The sequence below is a fragment of the Mesoplodon densirostris genome, chromosome 1 (assembly GCF_025265405.1).
Source record: "Mesoplodon densirostris isolate mMesDen1 chromosome 1, mMesDen1 primary haplotype, whole genome shotgun sequence".
NCBI lineage: Eukaryota > Metazoa > Chordata > Mammalia > Artiodactyla > Ziphiidae > Mesoplodon > Mesoplodon densirostris.
In genome coordinates this window covers 179,188,835-179,209,467 of record NC_082661.1, presented here as the reverse complement: position 1 = coordinate 179,209,467, position 20,633 = coordinate 179,188,835, and the positions used below count along the sequence as shown (strand labels likewise).

General features: G+C 43.7%; 1 protein-coding gene across 1 annotated transcript in view; it reads left to right on the top strand.

The window, feature by feature from the left end:
- Window positions 1–3,224: 3,224 nt before the first annotated feature.
- LOC132498686 (core histone macro-H2A.2) overlaps window positions 3,225–20,633 on the top strand; it is a 54,023-nt gene continuing 36,614 nt past the window's right edge. The window contains exon 1 of the mRNA XM_060112672.1: window positions 3,225–3,532. The gene's annotated coding sequence lies outside the window, so the exon portion shown is untranslated. The remainder of the gene's footprint in view (window positions 3,533–20,633) is intronic.

The window sequence follows — 20,633 nt, the reverse complement described above, 5'->3', positions numbered from 1 at the left end:
ACATTCAAAGAAGAGCTTAAACCAATGATTTCCATCTGTTTTTATGACACTCCCAGGGAATCTCAGGTTACTTCAAAGGAGATCAGAATTCTCAAATGAAATTAATCTGGACATCTAAATCTTATATTCATATACTTATATATGTCAGATATAAATATATACCTACATGACATATCTTCTAGAAGAGGATGAGGTCAGGAAATTAATAGGGCAATTGCAAAGCAAGATCTCAGAAGGGTAAAATGATCACGAATTATAATAAGTGTCATAAACCAGATTAGAACTAATCATGGAAAATAAAAACCCACTCAATTCACACAACATCATAAATTTGGATTATGAAAAAGTAAAAAGGTTTTGGGGGTCAAAATCAAAGCTATTTTTAAAATAGATGAGTTTGTGGATGAATTACTAGTAGATCCAACAGAATATGAATCTGGTTGCATGGCTAATTCATATTTTTTCATCTCTATATCATGCTACATGCCTGCCTCTAAGAAGCAGTTCATCCTGCATCTCAGTAAAATGTTTATGAGACATCCTTGTTGCTAATGGAGTCAACTCACAATCAATACGTTTATTCATACTATCATGCACACATACAGGTCAAGAGTTAAGAAAATATTTTCATTGCAATGGTAATCAACCAAACCTACTGTCATCAGCTTTCCACTGACTCCTTGAGGATATGTATTGGGAATGGTCCAAGAGACTTTCCACCTTGTGACCAATCACAGAATTCCTTTGCTTAAAGCAAATGCACACCCCGACCACAGTAACAGTGAATTAAGAATAAGAGGCTGCCACTTCCTAACTGTAGCTATGGGCAACTTTCTCACCCACTCGCTGCCTCAGTTTCTACACCTGTAAAAAGGAGAAAATAGTGCCCACCCCATAGAGTTGTTGTCAGGATTAAATGAGTTAGTAATGGTAAAGCACAATACACACAGTAAGCATTCAATAAGTGTAAGCTCTTATTATCAGTATTTATTATTCAGCTTGTCAGAGGCTCCCTGAGCTGGAGGCCACCACAGAACTCAAGATTCCTGATGAACTTGTAATCATGTTAACTACTTCAAATGTATTTTAACTATACAATATTATCTCAGTGTTAAATTTCTGTTCATGTGCTAAGTGTTCAATATTAAATATAGATAATTTAACTAGATCTGCATATCAGGTTGCATATTTGTCCCTTATATCTCCTGAATACCAGTTTTTTTCCTACCACATAAAGGGTTTGACCAAGTGAACTCTGTGATCTCTTCTATTCCAAGAACCAGAGTATTATGAAGCTGACATTCCCTTGATTCTCTGAATTTCAACTACATCATCTATTTGAAGGAACCAACCAGTATGAAAGGGGAAAAATTCTGACTAGTAAATTTCTTAGACCCTGCCTTTCTCAGGAAGAGCATATAACAAAATGCTAGGATGAAACGAGTTACATAAAATCCACATAAAAATGACCATGAGTACCATTTTTATTGGGAAGTTACAGGGAGAATGTGAATCTAATATATATTGATGAATTATTCAACTCTATCTCAGTCAGCCTGGCTGATTGGGTCACAGGGTAGGAGGATTTTTCAAGCACTCCCAGAAGGCTCCTGAGCCCTCTTGAATGTTGGCTGGAGGTTATTTCTGATCTAGAATGGGCATCAGAAATCTATATAAGAAGGGAGATAGGCGCTTCCTCTAAGAAGGGGAAATCGAAACCATTATGAGATGCCCCAGGGGATCATTTAAAACCATATAAATATATGTCTTGGGAAGAGAGGACTTCATCCTGACTAGATTGCTGACCTGGAAAGTGCCTGCAAAGACAAAGGACAGGACTTCCCTGGCAGTCCATTGGTTAAGACGCAACGCTTCCAATGCAGGGGTCGCGGGTTTAATCCCTGGTTGGGGAACTAAGATCCCACATGCCCGCGCAGTAAGGCCAAAAAAAAAAAAAAAAAAAAAAGACAAAGAACAGTGAGGTCATACACAGAGAGGGTAAAAAGAGTAGGAAGGCGAGTGAAGGAAGTCCCAATGAATGGAGACCTTTGGGCCCAGGAGACTTTGAGAAGCCATATGAGATTTAAACAGAGAGGTTTGTTTGTACCTTTATCCATAATCTTTTGGGAAGTCAACTGATTGCTCAGAAAACACTTTGACATGAACCCAGTCTAATGCACCATCTCCTAATTCCACCAACAGCCCTGATTAACTAGTATAAATCCAGAGGGGAGTGGACTTAGTCTATTGGAGGCTTTTAGTCACCCCAAGTTTCCCCATTGCCTAAACATTTATAAGTTTATAGGCGTAAGTACACATAATATTGCCAAATGGAAGAGGTTTTGAAATGCAGCTATTTGGCCAATGCTGGAGAACTGTGTTTTCCTGTGGGTTTCTCTTTTGTGAAGACATCAAAAATGTGCCTCTCCTTTTGTTAGTCCTTTGACTGAGCAGCAGATCAGAGGAAGCATGGATGGCCCATAGCAAGTTAGCATTTCCCGCTGAAATAAACAAATGCCTTTGACTCACCACCCCAGCCATGAAGCCCTGGCCAACATCTAGAGTTACAAAGGACAGCACTGGCTTCCAGTAGAACAGAGCAACTACTAACCCCATTTTCACACCTGATATAGTCCACCACACCCCTATAAAAATATTTTTTTCCAGAAACTAATAGAAATCCTTAAAACAATAGCTTCGTTCTAGTCTTAATACCCGCTGAGATTACAAACTAACACACTGTAAAGCAACTGAATTAAAAATTATGTCCATGCACACAGTCTTACCCATGAAAACAAACATCTGCTACTCCAAAGAATATGCAACGCTGGATTCTGTCTTAATTTATAAAAAGCTAAGATGCAGGCATGGATATAAATTCTCAGTTGTCGTGGCTATGGCCACCCTATGCTATGCTATCGTCCCAGTGATGGACACAATCGTTAATGTATTTATTATTATTTAAGGACACGAGACCATCGAAGGTGGCATTTTTTCCCTTTCACCTTCTAAGGCTCTCCCTAGAACTGCCGGATGAACGCCCACGCCGCCTTCTTCCACCAAAGGTGGATCCTGCTAACAGGAGACTCTGGATCGTGACCATAGCGCCTCTGTGCCCAGCCCTAGGGAAAGCCTCATCTTAGCAAGTGGCCCTCAGCGCACCCAGCGGATCCGCCAGCGACGCGGAGGCCGCGCGGTTTCATCATTAATGCTCCTGAAGGACAATAGCTCATCAAGCCCCACCGAAAGCCCAGGACCCGTCGCGGAGCCTGGGCTGGCGGGGGATGAGGCTGAGCGACTCCTCCTAGAGGTGGTTATGTGGAGAAGGAGCAATCCCTTCTCCCTCCTCCTCCTCCCCCCGCTACTATCCGCGGCCCGGAGAACTGCCGCTTGCCGCCATTGACACGCACAGATAGAACCCAAAGAAAGGCAAAGAGTCCTGCCCGGCACCGGCGCCGCGCGGGCCGAACCTGCGCCCTGGGAGCGGCGCGCGGAGGGCACCGGGCGCCCGGAGCAGGCGGCACAGCACCAGGTGAGCCCGCCATGGCGGTGGCATTATTGTTCAGGGGGCTTCGGGGTCTGGAAACAAAACGCGCCGCGGGGGCAGTGCAGGGGCTGGAGAGAACCCCTGCCCCTCCTCACCGCCCAGCCCCTGCGGGCGCTCCCCAGAGAGCCGACCCTCCCCGCAAAAAAAAAAAAAAGAAAGAAAGAAAGAAAAGAAAGACAAATTAATAAATCAAGCTGCCCAACTTGCCTCCTCAGGAAATAAAGGGGGGGGGGCGCTTGCTAAAGAAGCGGTAAAATTCCTGTGGCCGGCGAGGAGCCGGGGGCATCTTGGGCGTTGAGGGAGGGAGGAGGGATGCGGGGTCCAGCCGCGAGCCCCGGGCGAGGCTGTCCCGAGGGAGCGGAGGGCTCCTGGAGATGCGGCGTTGGGGGCGCAGAGGGGGAGAAGGGAGGCGCCCGGCCGCCGAGGGGGACTGGTCCGGGGCGGTGGTCTGCGCAGGGGCCGAGAGAGCCCGGGCAGGGCCGCTCTGGGGGCCTCAGAGGGTGCCCAGGTCGGGTGCCGGTTGCTCCGGGCTGACAATGGAAGGGGCGCGGAGGCGCCGGGAGGAGGGAAGGGACCGGGGTCCGGGGGTGGGCCGCGCCGGAGAAGGTCAGGCCGGGGACGCGGGCGGCGGAGGCGTGGGTCGGGGGTTGCTGCGCGGTGAGCGGGGCGCCGCGGGCGGCTGAGTCCCCGGCCGGCGCGGAGGAGGGTTCGGGGCCGGGCACTCCCCTCTGGTTCCCTTTCCGGGGCGCCCGGTGCCGACGCGCGCTGAGCTTTCCCAGGGAAATGGCGGCCCCTCCGCCGCTCGCTTGGGCAGTCCCGGGTTCCCGCTTTGCGCGGGAAAGAATAGTAATAATAATAGGAGGGGGGAGGAATAAAAGTAAAGAGGCTGCGACGCAGGAAAGGGCTGCGCCGGCCGCCAGATGCGGGGCGCAGCGGACGGGGACCAGCCATGCTTCCCCGGGCGCCTAGCCCGCTCTCCGGGAGCACCCTAGTTCCAGTCTCGCCCGCCTCCTGAATCGCGCCCACGGGTGTCTTTCCCCGCCATTCCTCCTGGGGGCGCCCTCCGCTCCTGCCCTCTTTGTTCCACACAACAGTGGCCAGAAGGGCACTGAGCCCCCAAAGGGCCAAATGCGCCTCCTCCTCCAGTAGTTTCCAGGCGCTGATTGTTCCTGGCCAAAAATGGGCCACAGCGGGCTTGATTTAGGCCCGGTCACTGATGGGTTTATTGGCAACGGCCCCAGGGTAGGAGAAGGGATGAAAGGGGCGAAAAGAGATGAGCCGAGAAACCAAACCGCGGGTTCGTGTCTGGTTAAGGGAGTGCAGCGGGGACCACAGCCCCGAGGCCCTGATGGTAAAGTAAGGGCAGTTTGGGTTTTCCAACAGCGCTAATGAACTGAGGTGTATCGGTCCAGCCTCAGGGGGCCATTCCCCAGTCGGTCCAGAACGGCAAATGGTTTCCTCACTTCTCATTTGTTTGTGTCGAAATGCGATTGTACCCTCACTGGGCTGCGCAGTTGCTATTGAAACGGTTCAGTAGGTGAGAGAAAAAGAAACATTATTAATAGCGAACATGTGTCTTCCTTTATGTTTCTTATTTAGGAGCAGTTCTTTTGTGAAACACAAACCAAGCTACACGTAATTCTCAATTCTTTCATATTTAGCTGAAAGTTATCTCTTACCCCTTTGGAAAACTCTTCTTATTTTCAAATAAATGTTCAGAGCACCAAGATTTGGAGCTACACTCGTGCATTTTTAGAATTGCTTTAGCCCAAGATTATCATATAAATAAATATAGGCCTGGAGGAAGTGTTTCTCTTGAATCACGTAATTCACACCTTTAAAACCCCTATTTCCTCTATCCAGATTTCCTTATGCCCAGTTCTTCACTCCAGTTTTTCCTACCCTGTCACAGTTCCTCCTCACCTGGATCCATTTATTGCCATGCTTTAGACATTATTAATGGTTTCCTCTATTTCAAAACTCTATAAAAGAATTTACTTTCTTAGATCCAGAATGTTCCAAGATTGTGACCCTTCTCCTTCACCATTCCATCTTCTGTCTAGTTCCCAGGGATTCTGAGGCGCCTTTGGTCTGCTGTTTCCCAGTGGGTGGGACACGCTGCTAGCTATTGTCTGAGATAACCAGGTCTGTTTTCACTGCCCCCTGCCAGCAAGGCAGAAGAGAATCCTGTCTTAGGCAACTTTAAATGAAAGATATCTGTAACTTGTTCAGCAGGAGGAATGTGCAAAAAAATCAACCAACTTTCTTAGAATGTTTTTCATTCTCAAAGTTAGATGCTGTCTTGGTAAATGCTTCTGAAAAGTGTGTACTGCCCAGAGATGAACGAAAAACGTATGGTTAGAGATCATTCAACAGGTGTTTATGGAGCACCAATTTTTAAACCCCTCTGGATGGGGGAAGAAATGCAAATATGAGGAGATCATGGGCCCTGCTCTCAGAGAGCTTACACCCCCAAACCTAGGAAACAAAATATCTAGGAAGGTAAAAGAAGGGGGAAAGTGATTAAGATTGGCAAGCTAGTGGGAAAACGGGTACTTTTATATACTGCTGACAGGTGTGTAAATTAATATAGCCAACCTGGAGGGCAGTTTGGCACTGTTAAAATTAATAATGTGTACATTCTGTGTGACCCAGCAATTCCATTTCTTGGTATGTACCCTAGAGAAGCAGGCAGGCATGTACACAGATTATGTGATTCCCTTCCATGGCAGAGTTTTGGTAATTCTGAAATTGAAAACAACCCTAATGGCCATCAATAGAGAATGGCTAAATAAACTCTGGTACATCTTCTGGAAAATTAGGAAGCAGTTAAAAAGAATGAAGTAAGTCTATATATTACTAAGACAGAAAGGTCATCGAGATGCATTATTAACGAAAAAAGCAAATTACCGAATAATATATATTGAATGGTACCATTTTTGTAAAAACAAAATAAAACTATGAATTTCTATAAGTAAAAAGGGATAGGAGAGGTGTAGAACAAGACACCCACTAAAAGAAACAAGAATTAGATGCATCGTGGAGGATTTTAATCATATTAATCATACCCATCCATAACCGTTGTTATAATATTTGAAATTTTACAACTTGGATTAATTTATATGTTGCTTGGATAACTAAACACAATTAATTTAAAAGTGATTAATAATGTGTAATAAAAGCCATAATTAAAATGCTATGACAGTTTTTAAAGGAAGAAGAGAATTCTAAGCTGGATGGGAAGGCTTGAGCAAGGCTTCACAGGGAATGTAGCAGGATTTGGAGGGAAAGGGGAGGAGGAGACAAGGCAGGCAGAAGGAAGCCTGATGCAGACACCAGGCTCTAGCTAGCACCTCCTCTTTGCTCAGCACGATGATGTGCATTCCCTCAAATCCTGGCCTGCCCTGCCCAGGTTCAGGCTGGGGAGTGAACTAAATGAACAGGTCACAATTGTTCATCACTATGATTCTATGAATATCTTAAGTTAGATTTAGAAGGAAAAAAATGAGGACATGAGTTCTAACAATGGTATTGGAAGGTGGTATTTTAAAAAAGAATGTAGTGGAAACATGAGGACGGGGGATTGGTTTTCCCCTAGATGCACAATGGTATGCATATTGGGAATTAGGTTGGAGAAAAAAGTGTTTGAGAAAATAATTCATTCCGCCCCCCACAAATACTACAAAAGGAACTCCAAAGTACTTTCAAAACAAATATTTAAGGTTGTTTTCACTTATTCATTTACTCATTTAAGGAATATTTTTTGAATGTCAAATGTGTACATAATACTATGCTAGGTGCCAGTGGAGATGAAACATACAACAAAGTATAAGAGAAACAGCCCCAGACCCAGGTCCCAGAAGTGGGGGTGAGGGGACTGGGTCTGGTCTCACCCAGTCCCTGTGTAGCCATGGACAAGTCGTTCAACGACCACAACCCCTCACTTTTATTGTGGCTAAAATTGGGCAGGAGTGGTCTAAATGACTGATCACTCAGGTCCTTTTCAGTCTTAGATTATGATTTTGTGAAATCCTATGGGTCTAACATTGCGATAATTGTGGGTTCCCAGGCAGACGGAAGGTGAGGAGTATGGGATTAGAACAAGAGGGGCCCAAAGTGCCCAGCCTTGGGAAAAACAAAAGTATTTGCTGTAGAGTATGTGGCTCTTAGTGTTTTCCCAGGACTGTTTCTTTTCCACCCCTTTACACTGCCTCCTAAGACCAATGAGAGAAGCAGAAAGACATCACTGACTTTTAAGCCTCATGTTATACACAAATCCAGCAATATAGTATTAGAATAGTCACTTTTGAAATAAAATGTTAGCCTGCATTCTGTGAAAATAGTCTCTAAAACTTTCTTTTGTGGAAATAAGTCATAGTAGCTAATGTTTACTAAATGCCTTACTGCTTGCCAGGTACGGTTCCAAGCCCTTCAAAGGTATCAACGCTTATCATTCTTACGACAGCCCTATAGGTAGGCACGGTTGTTATACCCATCTTACAGAAGTGAAGAGAGAGGTTAAAATGTGCCCAAGGTCACCACACAACTGGTGGGTGGTAGATTTAGGACTCCTGCCCAGGCAGCCTCACTCCACGGCCCCACATCCTCATGTGCATGTGGCGGAACAGGAGGTGCTGGCGTTCCAGTGATTCTCAGATTATGTTCATTTGAACATTAGTGTATGCAGATTTTCTTTTTAAACTCCTGTTTGCATCACTATTTTACCTATGTCAATAAAAGATAAAGAGCATCAGATTGAGCCACATCACACTGTACTTTAAACTGTCTTGTCACAAAGTATTAAATAAGATAAATTTGGTGGTTTCTCTGAAGCCTTTATTGTTCATTTATCCATCTCACCATCCATCATACTTTGCCCAATTTATTTTGACTGGCATTGCCAATTTGGACTTGGAATGGAGTAAGTCATTCAAGTCAAAATTCCCATGCTTTAAGAACATGTGTGGAAACAGGCGTACGACCACCAGCCTCGTACAGGGACGTTTATTTCAGCTGATTCTGTGATGCCACAAGAATAAGCTACAGTGACCGTATTGTTTAGGTCAGAATTGCAATACATGGTCTGACCAAAGGTTTGGAGATCGTTTCTGGATATGAGAGATAGTCCTGATGATATAGTTTCGATGCCTAAATGTGAGTTATTTCCATGACAACAGGACAAAAAAATAACAAAATGAAGTCAAACTTTTCCAGGAAATCCCAGGCCCTGTGTTCACTGGCCTGGCAGCAGTAATGGTTCATACACAGAACTGCGTAACTTGTATTTTTGCTGCCTTCACTGCTCAATAAAGCCATTACAGTAAATAGTGGTGGTAGACTATGAAAAGGTAAATTTCAATAGCTCATACCGTACACTTTTAGATCAGACAATAATTCACTGGGTTCCCCACCAGAATGCTAAACTTCCAAATTGACCAGTTTTCCAGAATTTCAATGAGGTGGTCATCATTGCCCCCTTGCTTCTAAACTGGATTTTCACCTCTGCTGTTCTTCAGTAAACAATGTCGATCATTGTCTTGGGGTGGAGAAGAGGCAGGCCATAAACAAAGTAAAGCAGTTTTTCAAGCCCACTCTTTCTTTTCTGTTGTTATCATGGGTGATGAAATAGTGACTTTGAAGGAAAGATCACTGGCATGTGATTTAATTCTACCTGATTGTTCCGTCTCTATGAACGAAGTAACAGATGGAGGGTCGGGGCTCAGAAGGAGTGACATTTTGAGCATCTTCCTAGAGTAGCAGCAACTTTTAGGTCAGAAAGGACCTCAGAGGTCAGCTGGTGCCATGGTTCTCCAGTGGAGCGCCACAGGGCCCAGAGGCCCAAAGCAGGAAAGGGTGGGGACCAAGCCATCAAGCTTCCCAGGCCTTCCCCACTCCAACCAGCATAACTCCCCCTCCTTCTGTGTGTTATACATATTAGAGCTTCTGAAAGGCTTTGTTTGAGCAAAAGGAAGGTTCTGAAAAGTCAGCTGATTTGACTAAGGGCCGCAGCTGGTCGATGCAGAACTGTATCCCCCGCCTCCTCCATCCACTGCACCTTCCATTCTCCCACCATGATGTGCCCTACAGAGGCTGGCCGTCGCCCTTACCTGGTGCAGGTGATACAAGATGCACCCTCACAGCTCTGACCAGGGAGCAACACTGCCTGTCACCAGCACAGAACACTGCAACTGAAGCAACAGACCCCCAGCCACTGGTCCCCGCAGTGCAGCCACTGCCTTAGCCCTGACAGTAAGGAAAACAGGGTGGGGAGGGGCAGGCAGGGGGAGGGATGAAGGAAGAGCCGTTCCGGGGCAGCTGCCTCTGCTCAGCACACCGTCTGCTCTAGCTTTGAGAGCCCACAACTGGCCCAGCAGTCATGGATGTCTCTGGGAGCCCCTGGTGGGTCAGGCAGCACCAGGGGCTGCAGCCCACCCACCGACTGGTACTGGTCCACTCACCCACTGCCAAAGGGAGCTGCCACATCACCTCGCTCTCCCTGAGCAGCTCATCTTGGTTCAAAGCTAGTCCCCTGCTCAGGGCAGCAAGACAGATCACTGTAAAACAATACACCTCACTATTAATTTGAAACTATTAGATTTTAAGGAAACAGGATAGCTTGTCCACTGTTCCGATTTGTTAATTCTCGAAAGTGCAAAAAGACGAAAGCCGGCTGGACCCAGTGAACAGTTTTGTTTTTATTATGTTTTCTGTGAATAAATAGATTCAGGAAGGCAAACCGGTTCATTTTCTACTGGGGTGCGTTGCTAACTCAGAATCAAAGAGAACTCAGAGTATTTCTATTCATTCATTTATATTCATTTCTCATCCAACTAGTACCATAGGTGGCCAAATATATTTATATTAGAAAATAACATAAGGCTAATAACAAAGGAGCAAAAACAAAAACAAAGCAAAACAAAACTTACCTCTGGTTCAACAAAGACAAAACGTCTTAAAAAGTCAGCATGTACTGCAGTAGCAGCAGATATCCTAAATCTACCCCACGTCTGCTCCATCCCGCGCTCGGCTCCCCACCCCTTCTAGAGTGCCCCAGATGGCCACGTATCCTCTGACTGAATTATAAAGAATGTGCTGGCAGTTGAGTTTCCCGCCAAATTATTCCAGGACAGGACTTGAAATGCTTTTTTAAAAGGGAATGATTTGTAATCCAATAGTATAATTTAAATAAATTGAGTTAACGCTTGGTTCTAACGTTCATGGTTGGTTAACTTGATTAATTTGATCCGAGTGTCATTTCAATGAAATTGCATTTGATACAGCTCTTACGTTATAAATTGTTAATGTGCTTTAACATATATGACAATAAGATTACTGACTCTTCTCATTCACTTAAAGGTGGCCATGGAAGAAAATGATTTGGAAAGTATTACTTGTGCAATAATGATTTGCCCTTGGAGTTCATAAATGGAAGTGTAATAGAGCAAGTGATTTAGCTGGGACTACTGAAAATGGTTTTCACAGCTACAAAATAATACTAATAAACTTCTTTTATTTTAATACAGTATTAAGGGTAACACACCAAAATATGTTAAAATTTTATCAGGTATGAGGTTAAGAGACTTTTTTCATACCCTTTAAAAATATATTTCTACATATAGTTAATATAATTATATTGAATTCCCTTATGTCCTACCTAGTTTTATTTCATCTCATTTTATTCTCCCAAAGGATAGTTTTGAACTGACAAAGTAAAGATGCTTCATTGCAGAACTACTTTGTTTTTTCATAAATATTTACAATATAAAATATTCTGAAGCACAATACTACAGATTAGGGAAGTATCATGGGAACTAAAAATGAATAAATTGAATAAATTTCAACAGTTTTAAAACAAATCCATTAAGGGGTGACACTATGAATTTCATGTTTATGAACCTTACAGAAAACATTTAAAGTTTTTTTAATTCATTTCCATCATTAAAAAGCTATAAGACCTCTTAGTTTTAGATTTAAAATAATGTATATATGAAAGCATTTTGATTTATATACTTCTGAAGGCAATGATCTCAAAAGAGTGTATGTATACATATAGCTAATCCTCTTTGTTGTACAGCAGAAACTAACACAACTATGTAAAGCAATTATATTCCAATTAAAAAATAAAATAAGCTGTTTTGAAATTCTAGATCCTTTGTCACGGTGGTTCATCAGCCCAACCAGACTTCACCTGTGACACACTGGCCTATAATTAAATCTCAAGTGTTGACTGCTCTCTCTTTTTAAAAGACACTTTGCAAAAGCTTGGCGGCAGAAAAAATGGTCATTTAAATCAGAATTGCTGGCGGCTGCTAATAGACCGTCTTGCCAGTTGGCTACTTTGCCTTGTTCCTCTTCAGTTTGCGTATAATAAAAACTTCAAGAAGTCGTTTGAGGCATAAAAATTAGTTTACTCTTTATCAGCTGTTTATGCTTGAGTAAGAACTTATTTAAATTAAAGGAAGATAGTGGTCTAAAGAAACCAGATTATTTTGTCTTTTCATGAAGGCAATCAGTGTATTAAGTTTACTGTTTCTCACCCAGAGCAATTCATTGAATAAGGGCAAATGCTTAGGATGTTTCCTTTCTTTCTTCTCCTCACATCTGGGATTACAGTGTAGTTTTAAATATTGTTTATAGGAATCCCATATGCTATAATTATGCAAATACAGACACAGAGGGTCTGATTCTATTAGTGAGTCTTATACAGTCTCTTGATATGAAATTTTATATTTCTCAATTATCTCAGGACCAGTTAGTTTCCAGTGACTCACCTGGTGATGAAAGTAATCTAAATTTTTCAGTATGACATTCTTACTCAATTACAAAACACCTTAACTTTTCCTTTTACTAGTGTACTTACGAGGCTAATTCCCAAATGATGTTTGTTAAGATGTTAAAGTCACACTTTTGGTTTCCAGTTCTAAATGATGGACTCTGAGCACATGAGCTTTCCTTCTCTAGAGCCCACAGAAATAATGGTAAAAACTTACAAAGAGGGGGCTTCCCTGGTGGCGCAGTGGTTGAGAGTCCGCCTGCCGATGCAAGGGACACGGGTTTGTGCCCCTGTCTGGGAGGATCCCACATGCCGCGGAGCGGCTGGGCCCATGAGCCATGGCCGCTGGGCCTGCGCGTCCGGAGCCTGTGCTCCGCAACGGGAGAGGCCACAGCAGTGAGAGGCCCGCGTACCGCAAAAAAACAAACAAACAAAAAAAAAACTTACAAAGAAAATAAACACTTCACAACAAAGGGGCAGGGGCTGGTGATGGTCATCAGCAAATGGGAGATTTCAACAAATTTCAGCAAATTTCTTTCTATGACTGAAAGTACATAGGAATATGTGGATGGCATCACAGGAGGAGCCACAGCTAAGAATAAAAGCAGGAGGGAGCTGCCCTGAAGGTGGGCAAATGAAAAATGGGGAGTCATTGAAGGTCTGTCTCCAGAACAGCCAGGTGAATTGGCCTCTCTCTCTCCCCTACTCCTAGTAGAGCTTCTGCAAATCTGGCATTTATCCTCCAAACTAATGATCTGAGGTTTCTTCTCTAAAGAAATTGAACAACTACATGGCAGGTCTAGAATTTGGAGGATGGGTATGGCTCTACCAAGTAAAACTCCCTCATTCTGGCATTTGGGGGCTCTCAGTTCCTAACCAGGGACCCTAAGGTGATGCCTGCTAATTGGCATGCTCTGCACATGTACCCAGAGGTCCCAAACAGGAACCATGCCTACCAAACAGTATCTGAGGAAAGCTTTTCTATCCCATCTGCCTGTAATAAGCAACCTTGTCTTTCATTCTTAAATATGAATGCATGACCAAAGATCACCAGACATGTAAGGAAAGCCAACATGAAAAAGATGAAAATAAATAAATAGGACAACTGACTGGATAAAAAAATTTAGAGAAAGAAGATGATGTAAACACATCCAACTAGTTTCAGAGAGATTGGAAGACATGGTGCATTCATAAAAGAACAGGATGCTATGAAAAAAAAACCATCAGAGAACAAGAAGAACGTTCGGAAATTAACAATATGATTACCAAAATAAAAATTAAAAAGACTGAGAAACGGAAGGAAAAGATTAAGGGACTTGTGACTTCCCTGGCGGTCCAGTGGTTGAGACTTCGCCTTCCAGTGCAGGGGGTGCGGGTTCGATCCCTGGTCAGGGAGCTAAGATCCCACATGCCTTGTGCCAAAAAAACCAAAACATTAAAAAAAAAAAAAAAAAAAACACCCAGAAGCAATATTGTAACAGATGCAATAAAGACTTTAAAAATGGTCCATATAAAAAAAATCCTTAAAAAAAAGGGTTAAGAGACTTGGGGGAGCAATCTAGGAGATTCAAGACCCGGTTTACAGGCATCCCACTAAGAGACAAGTAAAGGGAGAAGTGGGAGAAATAAAGAGATGGGAGGAAATAATCAAATACATGACAGGAAAAAAATTCCAGGAGTTATGAATAGTCTTCAGATTGAACAGGCTTATCATCAAGTGCTGACACCTAGATACATCCTTGTGAAATTTTAGAACATACAGAGAAAATTTTAAAGCTTGGGGGATGGGGGCTACCAAACTTCTCTAACACCGGATGCCAAAAATGATGGATCAATGGCTTCAAAACGTTAAAGCAAAATGATTTTGATGCTAGAAACTCTACCAAATAATAATCCAAAGATCATTCAATAAAGACAATTCCATTTGTGTAAGAAAACAAAATTTACTTCTCAGTACTGTCTCTAAAGAGATACATGAGGCAGATAAAAGGAAAACAAGGGAGAAAGCCAAGAAAGAAGAAGCCAAGGCATCAGGGATGAGCTGGGAAAGATGACCACTGGGTAAAAGAACCACTCCAAACTGAAGCCCAGCTCAGAGGGCTTCAGGAGCAAAGTCTCTGGGAAAAAAGTGCCCCCTGCAAAGAGCAGTGTGACTGAGAAGCTGGGTGATTTTTAGAATATGGTAAAGGCACATTTCTCTTTCGTCAACAAGAACAGAGAAAAAGTACAGTCAACCCTCATTATTCACAGATTCCATATTTGCGAACTTGCCTACTCACTGAAATTTATTTGTAACCCAAAATCAATACTCGTGGCGCTTTTGTGGCCTTTCAAAGACAGGCACAGAGCAGAAAAAACTGACTCATCCACTGCACACCTTACCCGCTGAGGTCAAACAAGGCCACACTCTACCTTCCTGTTTCATCTCCCACCCTGCATACGAGGGTCTTTTTCATGGTCTATTTAGTGCCACGTTTTTCACATTTTTGTGCTTTCTGTTAGTGATTTCACTGTACAAAATGCCCCCCTCCTTGGGCTTCCCTGGTGGCGCAGTGGTTGAGAGTTCGCCTGCCGATGCAGGGGACACAGGTTCGTGCCCCGGTCCGGGAAGATCCCACATGCCGGGGAGCGGCTGGGCCCGTGAGCCATGGCCGCAGAGCCTGCGCGTCTAGAGCCTGTGCTCCGCAGCGGGAGAGGCCCGCGTACCGCAAAAAAAAAAAAAAAAAAAGGCCCCCAAGTGTAGTCTTGAAGTGCTGTCTAGTGTTCCTAAGCACAAGGAGGCTGAGCTGTGCCTCATGTAGAAAATATGTGTGTTAGATAAGCTGTATTCAAGCAAGAGTTATTTTGCTGCTGGCTGTGAGTTCAATGTTAATGAATCAACAATTCATATTAAATAAGGTGTCTTTAAAAGAAACATACATCAAACAAGGTTTTGTACTGATCCATTGATGAAGAAGTTGTGATCAGAGGCTGACAGCAACCTAACCCTGTTTCCCCAGGAACAATTGTTCACTACTCACTAATTTAGTGTCCTGTCTACTTTATAGAACAGAACTACTGCACATAACAAGGATCAGTTGTAGTTACATGCATACCTCATTTTACTGCACTTCACAGATATTGGTTTTTTTTACAAATTGAAGATTTGTGGCACCCCTGCCTTCAGCAAGTCTACTGGCGCTATTTTCCCAACAGAATTTGCTCACTTCATGTCTCTGTGTCACATTTTGGTAATTCTCACAATATTTCAGACTTTTTCATTATTATATTTGTTATAGTGATCTGTGATCAGTTGGTCTTTGATGTTACTATTTTAGTTTTGGCTTTTTTTTAGCAGTAAAGTATTTTTTAATTAAGGTATATACGTTGTTTTTTTAGACACACTGCTATTGCATGCTTAATAGACCACAGTATAGTGAAAACATAACTTTTATATGTTCCGGGAAACAAAAAATTGATGTGACTCACTTTATTGAGGTGTTCTAGAGCTGCACCCACAGTATCTCTGAGGTACGCCCGTAGTAACTTGGGCGCGTGGGGGAGGCTTTACAAGAAAGACATGATCCAAATGTGAAGCCAAGTAAAATGTGGAATGACGTTGAACAACATGTTTTCAGAACCAAGAGACTCCACTTCTTGATACTAGGACACAAGGGTCCTAGTGTTGGACCACAGAAATGTGAAGCTAACATCCCACTTGATTCTGAAGGGAACAAGAGTTACAGAGTCTTCATCATATAAATGCTGTTCTTTGGCATTTAACTTTCAAAATTATACCTAGGGAGAAAACGCAGGAGATTTCGTTATGTGATTACAGAGCAAAATAGAAATGTGATAAATCGAGATAGTGGAAAGTACAGAAGACGGGTGCAAGTACGGAGGTAAAGTTGGGAGGAGAGGATCAGGGAAAGATTTGGACCCATACATCCTCATTTTACATGACAGTGGCTTAGGAGACAGTCCCTAAAGTTGGTGGAATTGGAAATAGAGATTGAGGTGTATTATTTAAAGTTTTCGGGAATTCCCTGGCGGTACAGTGGTTAGGACTCTGTGCTTTCACTGCCGGGTCCCGGGTTCAATCCCTGGTCAGGGAACTAAGATTTGCAAGCCGTGTGGCACGGCCAAAAATGTATAGATAAATAAATGAATAAAAATACAGTTTTCAAGGCAATCAATGGAGGAAGTAAAATAATAAAGTTCTTTACCTTTTTGCTTTGTTTTACTGTGTGCAAGTGTTAGATTTAAAGATAAATTCAAAATTTTAAATAACTTCTTTAACTTTCTTGTTTTCCTTGCTTTAGGGTGGCCCTGAGCAAGTCATAATTATGTTTCAGCTTGTACAGATTCACAGAGAACTTAGGGTCTCAGCCATTTCTTCACAGAGCCCTTACGCCAGAAGAAATGCCTTGCATTCCATTTATTAAGTGGTTTGGTCTCAACAACCTAATAAGTATTTCTGTCCTGACAATTTAGTAGCTCTTTGAAAAAATAATAACACATGAATTAGAAGAACAAAGAACATTTGCATCCTGTTCTTAAATAACCACGATGAATTACAAAGAGGGTGTGTACACCTGTTGGACATTACACGACTTCTCACACCTTGGAATCAGATTTGACACTGCCACTCTCATTTTCTGTTCCACACTGATTTTCACCCAGCACTTGCTTTTAATCACAAAAGCCAAAAATTCAGCTTTGCAAAAGATATGGCATCACCAAAAGGAAAATAGCACACATACACACACACACACACACACACACACACACACACACAAAAGATAGTACAATCTACCCTGAACCTCTGGTGGAACCACAATGAACTAGTAGTTGTGGAGGCCAACAGAGGTTGACTATCACTGTATTTCACTTGAAAGCTTAAACATTAGCTGTTGTGGGACTTCCCTGGTGGCGCAGTGGTTAAGAATCTGCCTGCCAATGCAGGGGACACAGGTTCGAGCCCTGGTCTGGGAAGATCCCACATGCCGCAGAGCAACTAAGCCCATGCGCCACAACTACTGAGCCTGCACTCTAGAGCCTGTGCGCCACAACTGCTGAAGCCCACGTGCCACAACTACTGAGCCTGCGTGCCTAGAGCCCATGCTCTACAACAAGAGAAGCCACCGCAATGAGAAGCTCGCGCACCGCAACGAAGAGTAGCCCCCGCTCGCTGCAACTAGAGAAAGCCCGCGCACAGCAACGAAGACCCAACGCAGCCAAAAATAAATAAATAAAATTTAAAAACAAACAAAAATCAGCTGTTGTGTCCCCAGGTCCCTTGGCACACAGTTTGGAAACCATGGCTCTAGCATCTGTTTAAAACTTTATTCTGAGCTGTCATGCAAGTTCACTGGAAAATATTTGAGGACAGAGGCCATGTATATTCTACAACATCTAATGTCATTTCTTGTTCAATAATAAATGCTCCATAAATACTGTCTTTCATTGAATCTCTGATGTCACAGATTGCAAGATGCATACTGATTTCTAGAGATAGTAAAATTTTTTTAAAAGGCATATCATAAAATCAATGAAATACAATAGTTATTTAAATAGGCTAGTGTGAGTTTATTGTCCATGTCTGAGTCAGTGCCGCAATTTAATATTTACCCTTGTGATACCTGTAAAATCTAACTCATTGGTGTTCTTACGGGCTTCAAACCCAAACATAAAAACAAATCCTAAAACAACAGAGTCCCATACTTCCCCAGCACACACAAAACAGTGGTGTTCTACCAACTGCCGTGCTCCTGGAGGTGAAAGGAGTAAGCAGGCAACACTGCATTCTCCTTGCTTCTTCCCTGAGTTTTATTTTCCTGCCCCGCCCCCCAACTTAACATGCTTAAAACTCTTCTGTTCACTTTGAGAGTAATTATGAGACTTTATACTGTGGTCATACCTTGGTCTTTCAGATGTGGAAGGACAGGTATGATGCGGATCTAGGTTGTATCTGGTCTGCTTCCCAGTTCCTCTCACATCCTCCACGTAGTGTGTATGACCACTTGGAAGAGCTGCATCCAGCCATATTCTTTCTTCGAACCTATAAACAAACATCATGTCATGTACTATAGTCCTTAAGCTCTGCCTAATTAGAACAGAACTTGTTTTCGAGCAGAAGGTAAATAAATGTAAACATTTGAGTATTAGTCTGATGGAAACATTTCACATTGCAATAGTTCTCTTTCAATGAGTGGCCCTCCACGGAGACTCTGATTCACGGGAAGTAGATAAAAACGCATTCAAGTTTTTAAACTCCTGACTTCCCAAGACTGCATAGAGTCAGGGGAGGCCTAGAAAAGAAGGAAGTTAGAGGTTATCACTTCTCACCACTGCAGGCAGAGTCCAGCGCAGGCTGGGGGCCTGGGGGATATAGAAAGTAGGGTCTTCTCTCTAGTGGGCCAAGGAGGCTCAACACTTCCTTCCATCTGTGGGTTCCGGCAGGTATGACCTGTCAGCTCCTCTCTACTTCCTCTAAGGATTCCTGGAGGTAGTCTGATTCTTAAAATGTGCAGGGGCCTCCCAGCCCTTGGGGCCAGGAATTAGGCACCTGGCTGCTTAAACCCAGCGTGATGTCTGAGAATGTTACCAGAGGGGGACCCCTTCCAGGGCCCTAAAGTGGGCTCTTGTCTAACCCTCAGAAATGAATTGTCCGAGGAGACACACCTACTGACAGAACAAAAGGCTTTATTGGAAAGGGGCGCCTGGGCAGAGAGCAGCAGGGAAAGGGAACCCAGGAGAACTGTTCTGCCACGTGGCTTGCCGTCTCAGGGTTTATGATGGTGGTGGAGTTAGTTTTCTGGGTTGTCTCTGGCCAATCTTGCTTGTGCCCATACTTGATCTGACTCAGGGTCCTCCCTGGTGGCACTTGCATCTCCCAGTGAAGATGGATTCCAGCGTGAGGGTTCCTGGGAGGTTGGCAGGACATATCATGCTCCTAATCAGGACCTTCTGTTATGAGACAACTTATGCAAGCAGTTATTATCATGCCTGGCCAGGGTGAGTGGTTTGGCTCACTGGTTCCCTATCAAAAAGATGGGTCCCCACAAAGAACTCTCTAGTCCTACTGAAGCACATGCATGCAACGGTCAATCTCACACTTAGATTCAAATGGCACTGCATCCCCAGCTCTAAGGCCCTAACCTAGAGGAAAGTCTGGAAGCCAAAGAAGGAAAGTCTCGTTACAAAGTGCTGTGTTTGGGGTGATCCCGACATTTTATAATAGCTCGTATGTTTCTATTTGATCTAACCCTGACTTTCCTTTCCTTTCCTATTTTATCTTCATGAATGTGTCAGGCATCAATCCCCTACAGTCCCCTGTTTTTCTTCTACTGTCCGTCCTTATTTCCAAGTTTTAGGGCAATTTGTGACTCCATTTGACTGATACTGGGAAAGTCCCTGGGTGGCTTCATCCTGCACACCTAGTCATTCCCTGTCTGTTTTCATTTGAGAAAAATGTATTGGGGGGTGGGGGGATGAAGGGGTCCTGCTTTGTGGTGTTTGTGCTCCGTGCATTTTTCTCTCTGTAGGAGAGATTATGACCATCCCGCACATCGTATGGTATCCACAGAGCATGTCCATCCTGTGATGGGCTTTTCAGGTGGTTTCCTCGGCAACCAGACCTACTACTCCTCCCCCTCCCCCCACTTATCAGTAACTAATAATCGGTTTAGTGGAGTCACCAATACTAACACATCTTTATGCACCTGCACAGGCTCTTAACTCTTCAGAACTCATTTCTTAAAGAGACTGAGCTTCTTTTCCAGAACCATTTGAAAGTGCAGTTCCGAAGACTGGAGTGTTTTAAGACCAGAGGGACCTTCAGTATCAATCAGTCACCTCCCTGCTTTACAGATGAGGCCCACTCGAATGACACACACAGCTCCCGCAGCCAGTCATGTAGAAGTGGGGCCACACCCAGGGATTCCTGCCTGGTCCCAGGCTCTTTCCACTACACCAGGGGCCACCCCCATTCTGAACGCCACCAGCGGGTAGCCAGCATGTGCCATGTAACTGTCCCTGAGAACAGGGACTGTTGAACATGCTTTCGTGTTCCCTGTCCCCTGGGAGAGCACCAACTACCAGCAGGTACTCTGTACGCTCATCGATGCCTGACCTAAGTTTCTTCAACATGAACTGATGGTTATAATCCTAATATGCAGCTACCTGCTTCGTCACAGAGAGGACAGCTGTAAGTGGATTTATGAGAGTTTGCAGCAGAAGCAGAGAAATGTGGAAGTTCTAAAAAAAGGGATGCTGTTTTATCCCTGTGCCTTACTGGGAAAGAGATAATGTTCTCAGGCTATTTGCTCATCT